General features: G+C 39.6%; 1 protein-coding gene across 5 annotated transcripts in view; it reads right to left on the reverse strand.

The window, feature by feature from the left end:
- The window catches only part of PEAK1 (pseudopodium enriched atypical kinase 1), a 216450-nt gene that overhangs the window by 161294 nt on the left and 42701 nt on the right, over nucleotides 1–12455 (reverse strand). For 4 of the 5 annotated variants that reach the window (XM_054041613.1, XM_054041614.1, XM_054041609.1 and 1 more), the window contains one exon: nucleotides 7564–7638. The exons of the other annotated variant lie outside the window; for it this stretch is intronic. The gene's annotated coding sequence lies outside the window, so the exon portion shown is untranslated. The remainder of the gene's footprint in view (nucleotides 1–7563; nucleotides 7639–12455) is intronic. 5 annotated transcript variants of the gene reach the window in all.

Consider the following 12455-nt stretch of genomic DNA (forward strand, 5'->3'; position numbering starts at 1 on the left):
AGCTCAGCGTGGCCAACACCCTAACTGCTTCTCTGCCCTGCAACGAAGCCGCTCTCTGCCCCCACCCCCACCCTCCGGGGGCTACATATGCAGGAGCTCCTGGGCAGCATGCACGGTCAGGGTGGCAAGTGGGAGCCTGCCCCAAAACTTCCCCGCAGCCTCCTATCGTGGCAGCTCCAGATCCCCCTTGGTGCTGTGCAAAGCTTGCCCGAAGAAGGGAGCAAAGCTGACAGGCAGGAGGTGACTCCTGGCTGCCAGGATCTTGGGCGTCATCCTTCTCCCAGCCATGGTGAGCCAGACACTCTGCTGCTCCCCCTCCCTGCAGGGCAATTGCTTTGTCCCACTCCGCTCTCGGTCTGCTCATGTCATGCGTCTGACGATGTGGGTATTCACCCACGAAAGCTTATGCTCCAATACATCTGTTAGTCTGTAAGGTGCCACAGGACTCTTTGTTGCTGTTTACAGATCCAGACTAACACGACTACCCCTCTGATACTTGTTCAGTTTATGTCCTTTGTTATTTTTAGGCAACTAGCTGTTTACATTTAAATGTAGTTACTAAAACGTGTCTCTGCATCTCTCTGAATAAAGTAGAAACTGAGGAGGCAGATTTCTCCTACTCATTTTGCACCAGTGGTGGAATTTATCTGGATAAGTATTCATATCTCCACCCATAATTTAAACACTATTTCCATATATGGGTCTTCCGCTCACAACCAAAATCAGTGCTTTCCTAATATCCAGATGTAACAGGATTACTGAAAGACTTTTTTTTGGAGGATAGCAATCTTTCTTGGGGGCTTTCGTCTGTCATGTTGGAGATTTAATTTAGAAGACAAGCAAATCTGCAATGGTTTGACAGTATCTGTTTTGTCTACTGTGAAAGTTGCTGCATGCAGTGAAGTAATCAAGTAAGTCCGCACTTTCTTAGTAAGCAAAAGGATAAGTCAAGTCTCTCTGTAAATGGCACTAGTGTTTTTAACTTTTTTTAACCTCAGAACCTCTCAATCTTTATATAAATGCATGTATATCTTTATATGAAAGCACAGAAATCAAATAGGAAGAGTACTGAGACATGCACTTGTGAAAGTGTAACTCAAACTTAGGAATGGTAAAAAAATGTAATCATTTAAGGCTTCTTTTGAGCTCAATTAGCAAGATCACTTTTGCATTCTAATGAGTATACTAAAAGAGAATGCCAGAAGCCAAACATGCCCCTGTCTTTTGAATGAGCTATATATATCTCTGCACAAAATCTCTCTTACAAAATGTAAAGACTGTTTGCCAATTTATATGCAGAATCCACCAACATTATTTGCAGGGATACTGAATTCATGTTATGCTCAGAACTAAAAGATTTGATTCCAGATGGCTGGGGGGCAGATTTTTTTACTTTACCGAAAAAACCAACAAACTCAGCCCATCCCTGGTCGCCCCAAACTTTGAGTATATTAATCCCTTTTCCTTTTGGTTGCTCCAATTCTTATATAACAGTGTCATTTCCTGAATTCAAATCTCCAAGAATAAACCCTTAAGGCTGAACAATACCATATTAAGCTTTTCAGATCACTCCCTCATTATTCAACGACTTTAACAGAGTTTTCCATTTCTAAACAGGGTATAATGTATCAGATTAAGTATCATTTTATGAGTATTAGTGAAAGACTCAAAAGCAGTATTGCAGTCAGGGTTCTGGTTCCATGGAAGTGTGAGGACGATGAATGCCTCTAAACATGTTTTCATAACTTAATATAGTCAGCAAAATATTAATTACAGTATAGAACAATAATTTTACCTAGTTATGTGTGTATTTGTGGGAAGGAAAGGTTATGAGAACTTTATACAGAGCATTTGAAAAAATAAGTAGATATTATTTAGAAAGGATGTTTTTTCTTTCTGTGCAGCACTACATCTTGTTCCAAGTGTCCAAAACACAGATTTATTCAGCCACGTAACCTGTGGTTTAATAATTACTCTAGCCTAGTTCAGGAATAAAATGATGATACTTTATTAATCAGAATTGTTCTATTTTTTACTGATGGTAGGTAGCCCCTTCTTGACTGGAGCTCCTACTTATAAACAACCAGACCAGATGCTCAATGCAACTGTCTGATTATTATCTATGCTCAAGCCCATGTACCTACCTAGCATTTTGACAGCTCAAAAATTGATTTTCTACATATTAGAAATAATCTAAATTGTGCAGGCTATGTATGAAAAGTAAAAACATAGAAGATTGTCAGCAACAGCTAATCAGGCAATCTGTGAACATAAATCAAACAACAAGGTGTGTCAGTTAGTAGACCAACTCTTGAAATTACCAAGAGTACCACGAAATATGCATCTCTTCTTTTAAGGGCAACTGCTGCATGGTACCCTATTTTATTTGATTTATAGGCATTTTATGACAACTCACTCACCTCCATAATATTTGGAATCTCATGAAGAGTTAGTCCTCACTAGAACAAGGGTGCTGCAAAAACATGGAGATTTTGTATCACATAAGCATTGGTGCTCTGCAGCTGCTGACTTGCTGAACTGCAGAAAAAGCTTTCACAGCCAAACAAAACAAGCCTGATTTTTGGTTCCAACCTCAAGAGGTTAATTTAGAGAGAGGAAGGAACCCTTTCAAAACAAACCTTTCAAGCAAAATTTGGAAATGACTTGGCTTGATTATATCTTATAAACAAAATGTGTACAAAGAATGAAAAAGAAATCCCAAACACTAACAAAATATGACAGAACAGAAAGAATCTCTTACTAATTTTATCAGCGGGGAGTTGACATTTTAAACAAACCACTCAGGGTTTCTGAAATTCCAACCCAGGACTTTACAAATGGTTTTAAAGAATATTTGAAATATTAGGAATTCCCAGATCATGCACAAAAAACAATGACAACCAACGTGAATTTACTGCAAACATTTATTATGCTTTTTTTAAAGTCACTTTTAATATTATTTGTTCCATGTTTTCAAGTGTTTTGTATTTTAATTGATGATGCAGTACCCCGAGTACATTTAAGGGCACTTTGTATTCAATACATATCCAACACTAGTCTTTTTAAATTGGTAACTGAATAATCAGTTCATATAATCTTGGTTAGCAACATAACACTACTTCCTTTTGGTCTAACGTCAAAATCCTCACTTATATGACCACTGGAATCATCCCAGACATACAGCCAAAAGGATGATTGACCATCATCCTCTAATAATGTTAAATCATTAAATACAGCAGATAAATAGAGCAGTCTGAACTCTGATTACTCAGGGAAGCAGTTGTTGCAGTTTGGCAGTTCTAGTACCACCATTAAGACCGCAGTTACTAGTCATCTGCAGCAGATTTTTACCTGCATCAGGTAAGCAGAAATTTGAATTACAGTCCTTCAAGCAATTACTGAGCCTACATTAGTGTCCTTTTATTGCCACAACTGAGCATGTACACTAGATGTTTAGGTCAATTTGCCCAAACAAAGGGAAATTTAAAGCTTGGAGAAAAAAAATAAAGCTACAACAAACGGAACTGTAAAATACAAACATACACACAGACTTTATTTATAAACGAGGATATTTTCACCCACTCATTTTAATCCGTGACTGACCTTCATGATGAAAATTTCAGTTTCAAGACAACCACTAAAAGCATTTACTGTTAAAAGCATTTACTGGGTTTAGCAGTTTGCCTGGAAACACAAACAAAAATCAAAAAGGGTAACCTCAAAGAAAACTCTACAAATAATCTCCAAATTTTGTAATCAGCATTTTGTAAGACAACATATGTTCACTTTAAACATTAACTTTTCTAGAGCCCAACACCAAAAAAATCTAGGCCTGAATAACCATGTATGCATGCCCCTCACTCTCTTGTGCACATGGACAAGGGGAAGCCATTATATTGATCCTTGCACATCCTGATCTAGCACCTATAGAAATGAAAGAAAAGATTCCCATTGACCTCTAGTCTATGGCACTGAATCTGGCCCCCAGTGCACAAGGGCCAGCAGTGTCTACCTCTGACATCAGAATTAGAGAAGCCAAAAGCAACATAACCTTGCACGACGTCCATATGAGTAAGGAGGAATGATATTGGCAAGGTGGGAAGTCACATTTCCTGCTTTGGCATGCACTCCCCAAGTACTCAGGAGACATTATGGTTGAGTCACCCAGAATCCCCTGGGGGTCTGCCCCAGGACGGAGCCCCTCTGCAACACCATCCTCTTAAAATACACACATAAGCTCTGGCTGTAAAGACAAAAATTGAGCACTAACATCCAAATCCCTTTTTTTTTTTTTTTTAAATATACACGTGCAAGTTAGTTGACACAGTCTCTTAAGGAACAGAGGAAGGTTATATTCTTCTATGTTTAAAGATATATAAAACATTAAATATTGCACCTTTTACTAATGATGCTTTATTGCAGTGTCTAGTGAAACTAGTGAAGAATTCCTGCATATTGTACTTGAGAAACATAGTATATACAATATTTAAGGCATCATAACCTTTTAGCATTTTGTTATGCCCCTTCTTTTCTATGATCTGAAGAGCTTCTTTTGTTTATTATGCCAATGATGAATTCTGAAAATAAGACAGAAGATCAAGAAGTTGTGTTCCTTTCTACCTATAACTCTGAGTTTGGATAGTTCCAAAGTGATTTAGATGAAGAGCAGATGTAGACAACGACACACGTTGATCACAACGTAACAGGTATTTTAATGGGAAACCTGGTTCTGCAGGATTTCTAAAAACCTTTTTAATCCTCTAGTGGATGCCTCACCATATGTTTACCTCTTTCCTTATACCCATTATATCAGCCAGGAGAATAAGCCAGTTGAGAGTGCTCTCAATTAAAGAATGTTATCTTAAAGTTTTCCTTGAATAAACAATACTTGGTCCAGGCCATGACTTTGTAGACAGGGGGGGGGGAAAAAAGGGAAAAAAAAGACACCAGCAGACTATGACGATGATCAAATTGAAGATTTTTTTTTACAATCAGCTCCAAGACATCATTGATAAGGTACACAAGAAAGATATCCTGATTGTACAAGGAGATTGGAATGCTAAAGTGGGTACTGATGCACAGGCAGATTGGTGAGATTATTGTGGCCCTTTCTGTAATGCTGTAACCAATGAGAGAGGATTGAGACTTTTGGAGTGTGTCAGCTATAACAATCTGGTTCTTGCAAACACATTAGGAGCACATAAAGCACCCAGATGATCAAAAAGGCACGCACCTAATGGTCTACATCACAGCCAGATCGACTACATCATGGTACAAAACCGATTTCGTTCTGGGATTAACAGAGCTAAAACAAGGAGCTTCCCTGGTGCTGATATTGGAAGTGAACACAATCGTGTGATGCTAAATTTTTGGCTGCAACTAAGAAAAATTGTCAGGCCAAAGTTCACCAGAACCAAGTTTGACTTAGAAAGACTCAGAGACCAAAACATTGCAGAGTCATTCCAAGCAACGATTGTGAGAAAATTTGCCCCGCTGCTTGCTCTAGAGGAAGACATAGAAACAACGACCAACAATTTCAACGCTGTCATGAATGAGGCAGCAATGAACATCCTTGGGAAACACTGTAGGAGGACAAAACCATGGGTCACAAATGAAATACTACAAATGTGTGACATTAGAAGAGAACTTAAGAGAGACAAGAACAGCACTGAGGGAGCTGATAAATACAGAGCAATTGCCAGAAAGATCAAGAAAGGAATGAAGGTGGCCAAGAAGATACGGATTGAAAAACAGTGCTCTAAAATTGAAGAGTGTATCAATAATAAAAATAGCAAATGAGCCTTCCAGGTTGTAAAAGATCTGATGAAGAAAAGATGGACCAAAGCTAACGCAATTCAAGACAAAGAAGGGAACAGTCTTACCGAAGAAAGGGACATCATCAATAGGTGGACAAACTACTGCTCTGGTCTATACAACCACCAGACAAATGGAGATCCTAGTGTCTTAGACATCCCAGATTCAACAGAGGAGGATGACTTTCCAATACTATGTGAAGAAGTGGAGACAGATGTGAAATCACTCAAGAACGGAAAGGCTACAGGTATTGACAACATCCCAGCCTAATTGATGAAATTCGGAGGAGAAACAGTAATAGATGTACTCACCAAGATCTGCATCAAGATCTGGCAGACCGGTGAGTGGCCCCCCATGTGGACACTGTCACTAATCATCACTCTGCCAACTTGCAATTGTGTCAAAATTACCGGACCATAAGCTTAATTAGCCATCCCAGCAAAGAGATGTTGAAAGTCATATTGAACAGACTGAAGCCACAAACAGACAATATCATCGGTGAAGAACAGGCTGGCTTTCGTGCTGGAAGAAGTACCACAGAACAGATTTTCAATCTTCGTGTTCTATGTGAGAAGTACTTACAACACCAGCAGGACATCTACCATGTCTTTGTTGACTTCAAGAAGGCTTTTGACGGAGTATGGCACAAAGCTCTTCATGGTTGCCCAGAGAAGTACAATGTTGGTAGTAAGCTTATTCTTACCATTAAACAACTGTATGCCAAGGCCAGCAGTGCAGTTCTCATCAATGGCACAACAGGAGAGTGGTTTCTCACCACTGTTGGAGTCCGGCAAGGCTGCCTTCTTTCACCCACACTGTTCAACATCTACTTGGAGCGCATAATGACTGATGCCCTAGAAGATCATATATCACAGTCAGCATTGGGGGCGAACAATCTCAAATCTTTGGTTCGCTGATGACATTGATGGCCTGGCAGGCAGCAAAGATGAACTTGCCAACCTTGCGAAACGATTGGATGAAACCTCTGCAAAATAGGGCATGGAAATCAGTGCAGAGAAAACCAAGCTGATGACAAACAAACGTGATGGGATCAGCTCACATATCACTGTCAGTGGACAAGAGCTGGAGACAGTGAAACAGTTCAAGTATTTGGGGGCAATCATCACTGATGAAGGATCAAAGGCAGAAATTCAGGCGAAAACTGCACAAACAACAGCAGCAGTGGCAAAGCCAAAGACAATTTGGAGGAATAAGAACATTTCCTTGGAGTCCAAACTGAAACTGCTGCACACATTCGTCATCTCCATTTTTCTGTATGCATGGGAGACATGGACCCTTATGGCAGAACTTGAACGGAAAATACAGGTAGTAGAGAGGAGATGCTTCCGTAAAATCCTGGGCATTTACTTCGACCATATCACTAATGAAGAGATCCGCAACATCATCACCCAATGCGCTGAGTTATATGAAAACCTCCTGACAACCGTGAAGAAGCGCAAGCTGAAGTGGTACGGCCACATAACAGGATCGTCTGGCCTATCCAAGATCATCCTCCAAGGGATAGTACAGGGGAAGAGGAGAAGTGGTAGACAGAACAGATGGATTGACAAGATAAAAGAATGGACAGGAATGGACTTTGTGGAGACTCAAGTACTGACACACAATCATCAGGGGTGGAGACAATTGGTTGATTGCTCATCAATGACGGTGCCCCAATGACCAATGCAGTTATGGGAGTGATGATGATGATGATGATAATGAATTGCATAGGACAATGAAAGAAGTTACCTTGGCAATAGCTTGTCTCAGGAATCCATAGTAACAAGTAGACTCTCACTTTTCAGGCTCAGACTGGATAGTTCCCTAAACAAAACCCAAAAATCAAATTGTTAATATTTCAAGGAGAGTGTAATTTGGGAAAACAGTAAACAGGGTTGAGCATTTTCATTTTCTGAACTATCAAGGAAGGTGAAGGATGAAACTGAATCGTCACTTCCCTAATCTTGGGCAAGTCATTCTTCACATAATCATTTCACTGTTAGTCCTAAATTATTCCACTGGAATCAATAGAAAGCCAGAATTACTTGACCCTGTATGTTTGAAAACAGTCAAGAGGTTAATGGTAAGCCCATATTGTTTTTCTTCCCCATCAGGTATCATGAGACCATAAAAGGTATTAATAATCAAGAAATTGCGAGAACCATAAGATGAAACCCTGCACTAATTAGAGGGGAAGCATATTAAGACAGGTTTTGCTATATTTCTATTTTTATATTAAGCAAGCTGTAAAGTGCTCTATAACAGGTAGAGTATATCAGTCTGGGAAGGAAGGAAGGAAAGAAGGTTTTTGTTTAATTACTAGACCTTCTGCACTATATTAAGACATTTAATCAAGATCTCTCTCTCTAGATATATAGATATAGATATAAATGCTTTCTAATTTCTTTTGTTAATATGTGTCAAATATCTTCACTGCCTCAAAGAATGAAATTACTAATAAATGCTGCTAGAATTATTACATTTTGTGTGTGTGAATGTGTGTGGGAGGGAGAGAGAGAGAGAGAAGAGGATTGTTTCAATGAGAAATTATGGATGCACAATCAGAACAGTCAGTGCTTACATCTATTCTGATTTTCAATAATAATGTAAAAGTAACATAAGGCTAAAAATCCCCCTCAAATCACAACTCTGCCTATGAAAATCAGACATTTCAATGCTAAAAGAGAAAGATGATTAGAATTAGAGGAAGGGTAATGTGGCTGGAAAGAAGAAAGTTTATGCAAAGAGGACAGGGTCCATAATCAATTCCCTTGACAAGCTTTCCTTGTAATTATTTAAGGTAGAACACGATGAATGACTGCAAGTGCAAATATAGTCCAGTAACCACTTATCTTGCAGTTTATTATAAAGAAACAACTCATATTTCCTTTACAGCACTCCACAAAGAGAAAACGATTTTAAAAATATGGAAGAATGGCAAAGCATTTTTTCAAACAGCAAGAGTTTTGAACACAACAAACTCCTGCCCACGTATTCTTCCATAAAAAAGCAGATTTCTGCTAGCATTCTTTAGCAACATTTAATTACAAAATCATATGGTCAGCCCCCGTTTAAAGGAAAGAATGAATGTAATAGGTCTTTAAGAGAACAACTGATCTTTGTGAAGTGGGAAGGATGTTGATGTTTTGGGGTTTGTTTTATTTTTGTTTTTTAAAGTGGGTGTGGGGAGGATAAAAGAGCAAAAGCTTCCAGTTGCCAGGCCCCCAATCCTGTTGTTTATGTCCATCTCCAGATCTCCCCAATAATCTGTTACAGCAGAAACTAATGGTGCATATCTCGTGTGTATACTGCAGCCTGTGTGGTCCAATTAGAACAGTGCAGAGGTGTTTGTTATTTTAAAACAGGAACAGAGAAAGGTCATTTCATTTAAGAAAGCTGCAGAAATCTTGGAATATTTCAGAGATCTGTATTTGTGCAGGGAGATTAGGGTTTTGTGGACTAGCTTCTTTTGGGCAGAGGAAGACCGCTAATATTTTTGTTGGATTATATTTTCAAATATTTTCAATTATTTGCCAAGACTGCCTACATCCTGGGATAGATATTCTATTTTTTAAATGTTGAAATCAAAATAAATAAGTAAATAAATAGTAAAATTCTGGAATTCATGCAGCATGGATCAGATTTTAATGTAGCAGTTCAACAGTGAAAATCATTAAATGAAAAGAAATGGTGCATTGTTTGGGAAAAACGAGGCATCAATACCACTGACATTAACTAGCTGGACATCCATTATTACAAATTTCTGACATTTCTAACAAATAGAAGGTACCCAGACTTTGGCATTTTCTGGTTTGTCTCAGCTCACCTATGTCAAAATACATTATTTCACTAGGTCTCAGCAAATCCTGAAATTAATTTAATTTTGGTACGGTCTCAGATTTCATTTTATGTTCTGATTTTATTCTGTTATTTGGAGTGCACTAATGTAATCTGAGTATAAGCAGCTATGGTTTTTTTTAATATATATTTTCCTCTACTTGCAAAAATAAGTTTTGTTTTTCGTTTTAAAAGCATGACTGTATTGAGACACTCTACAAGAAAGTTCAGTGGAAGCTCACAATCTGAATAAATCCCTGAATAATTAAACTACAATATTCCTCTTAAATGAAGTCATTTAATCCTGTTTTTTTTTTTTTTTTTTTTTTTTATACACATCTTTTTGGTTTAATCCAAAATGAAAGCACCACAAGCATATATACATTGTTTATGGGGCAGAAAGGACAGAGAAGGTGGAAAGAAATTAAGAGTTGTTGGGGGATAATTAGGTCTAACAGTAAAATGACAACTGGTATTTGCCACATCACAATAAACAAATGTGAACCAGTAATTGAGATGATGAAGGAATATTTTCTCAGCTACCCAGGAAGGCCTTCCATTGTTTTGAAAAGGTGAGAGTCATTAAATCTGGCATGTACAAGTTGGACTTCCAATAACTATAAATACCTGACATACCTTCAAGGGCTCTCTGGAATGGAAGAATGGAAATCTATAGGTACTTTCTCAAAATTAGAGAAGCATGAAGCCATGTGTCATTTCACGGATTTTGATTTGTTGTGTTTAGACTCTTACGAATTGCATTACTCAAGCATGAACAGTTATAACCTTGAAAGGGTCTGCTTACTTGCGTCTGATAGTCTGAAAAGCAAAGCAACTATTTGAGATAAAGGATGATAGATGCAGAGGACTTGATGGTACACTAATGTGATGCAACATTCTCTTACATCTGAATTTGTTACTTATCACAGCCATTGAGTGAAATTAATTTTGTGATGCCAGCCAAGAAACTCCTGGGCAACAGTTCTATGTCATAAAAACAAACACCATTCTCAATCTGTTTGATTTTGTTTGCTTGTTAGAGCCCAGCACTGAAGCAGTAGAAAGTGCTTTACAATAAAAAATAATAGGGCAAGATGACAGTAACCATAAGATCTTCCAGATTCTGACACATTCAAGTTCTCTTTAATCTGTTTATATACCTAATGTAATTTATGAGTCCAAGAAACAAGGGATGAAATCCTGGTCTCACTGAAGTCAATGATAAAACTCCCATAAAATTCAATGGGACAAGAATGTCACCCAAGGCACCGAAACAATGTACAGCAGTCATTCTAATCTATTTAACAAATTACAAAAGGTGTAGCAAATTAGTTAGATGACCTCAACCTAATCCCTTGGACATCTAGCTATTAGCACTTTTCTTATAAACGAAATGTCACTATATTCACCAAAATAAACTCCCACCCACAGGAGTGGAGATTTAAGGTAAACATACATTTAAAATACCTTCAAGAAACAGATCAAGCTGAAAAATCTTGTAACTCCTACATGGCGCATACCTGTAGCGGGGTGAGCACCTGCTCCAGCCCTGAAGGGGTTGGAAAAGCCCTGCAGAGGGCTGGGGCAAGGAGCAAAACCCCGGCTGATTGGGGGGGGAAGGGGCTGCAGCTGGAGCTACACCCCAAACAGAGCAACCGGGCCTTATAAGAAGGCCAGGGCTGCCAGAAGCTCAGCAGTCTCTCCTCTAGCTGTAAAGGGAGACAGAGGCCTGGCTGCTGGGGAAGGTTGAGAGGTACCTGGGAGTGAGACAGGGCCGGGGAAAAGCCAGAGGAGCAGGGGAGCTCCAGGCTGGTGACCTCCCCAGGCTGTAGGGCCTGGTTCTAGGCCCATAGAGGTACTGAGGGTGGAGGAAGGCAGCAGGCCAAACCCCCCTTGCCAGTGATGAGTGGCATACACTGAAGTCTGCCCCAGGGAACGGAGGCTAGTTGGTGACTGGCAGTAGCCTTACACTGAGGCAAGGTAGGGATAGGGGATGGGGGTTCCCCTGGGTGGAGAGACCAGAGAGAGAGTGGGGTATTGCCAGGGGGGCAGCACCCACGCCAAGGGCACCGGGGTCTGGGAGGGACACGGGGGCCAATGACAGGGAGGACACCTGGCTTGCAGAGGGCGTGCCGACTGGTGAGCTAATTCCTGAGACAACGAACAGGAGGCGCCGGCGGGGTGAGTCCGTGCCAGATTACAATACCAAATAGTGTTTCTAGAGAAAGTACGCTTACTCCACATGGCGTGCTCTCAGAATAACCTTGTAACCATCTCCTCCTGATAAAGGGAGTTCTGGAGAATCACAGATGACTACACAGTAGCTAGGATGTGAAAGTCTCTCACATGACAATACATAGAATGACCTAACTTCCTTAACTATCCAGGTTCAAAGGTAGAATATTGTCACACAACCCACTCAGGTCACTCTTTAAGGAAACAGACTGGTGCAGAAATCAGCAAGAATGCTTAACATGTTCATTCCCTAAATAGGCATTTAAAAGAATTTCACATTCAGTGGAAGCAGAAAATCCTCAATATTTTTAATTGGAGGCAACATGTTCCTATACAGACAATTCACAAAAAGAATCTCCACCCCACAGGGGTTTGCACTAACACACACAACATTACCAGTTATCGTAAAAATCTAGTTAAAACTCCAGTTATTAACTCCACAAAACCAGGTGGATGGATGCTTCCTTGCAACTGAAAGTTGCCTGCATATACAGTCTATTACAGTTTATGTTCTTCGGCAGCTACCACTATCCAACTAAGCAATGAAAACATTGACAAGGATGTCATGT

The sequence above is a fragment of the Malaclemys terrapin genome, chromosome 10 (genome assembly GCF_027887155.1).
Source record: "Malaclemys terrapin pileata isolate rMalTer1 chromosome 10, rMalTer1.hap1, whole genome shotgun sequence".
Taxonomy (NCBI): Eukaryota; Metazoa; Chordata; order Testudines; family Emydidae; genus Malaclemys; species Malaclemys terrapin.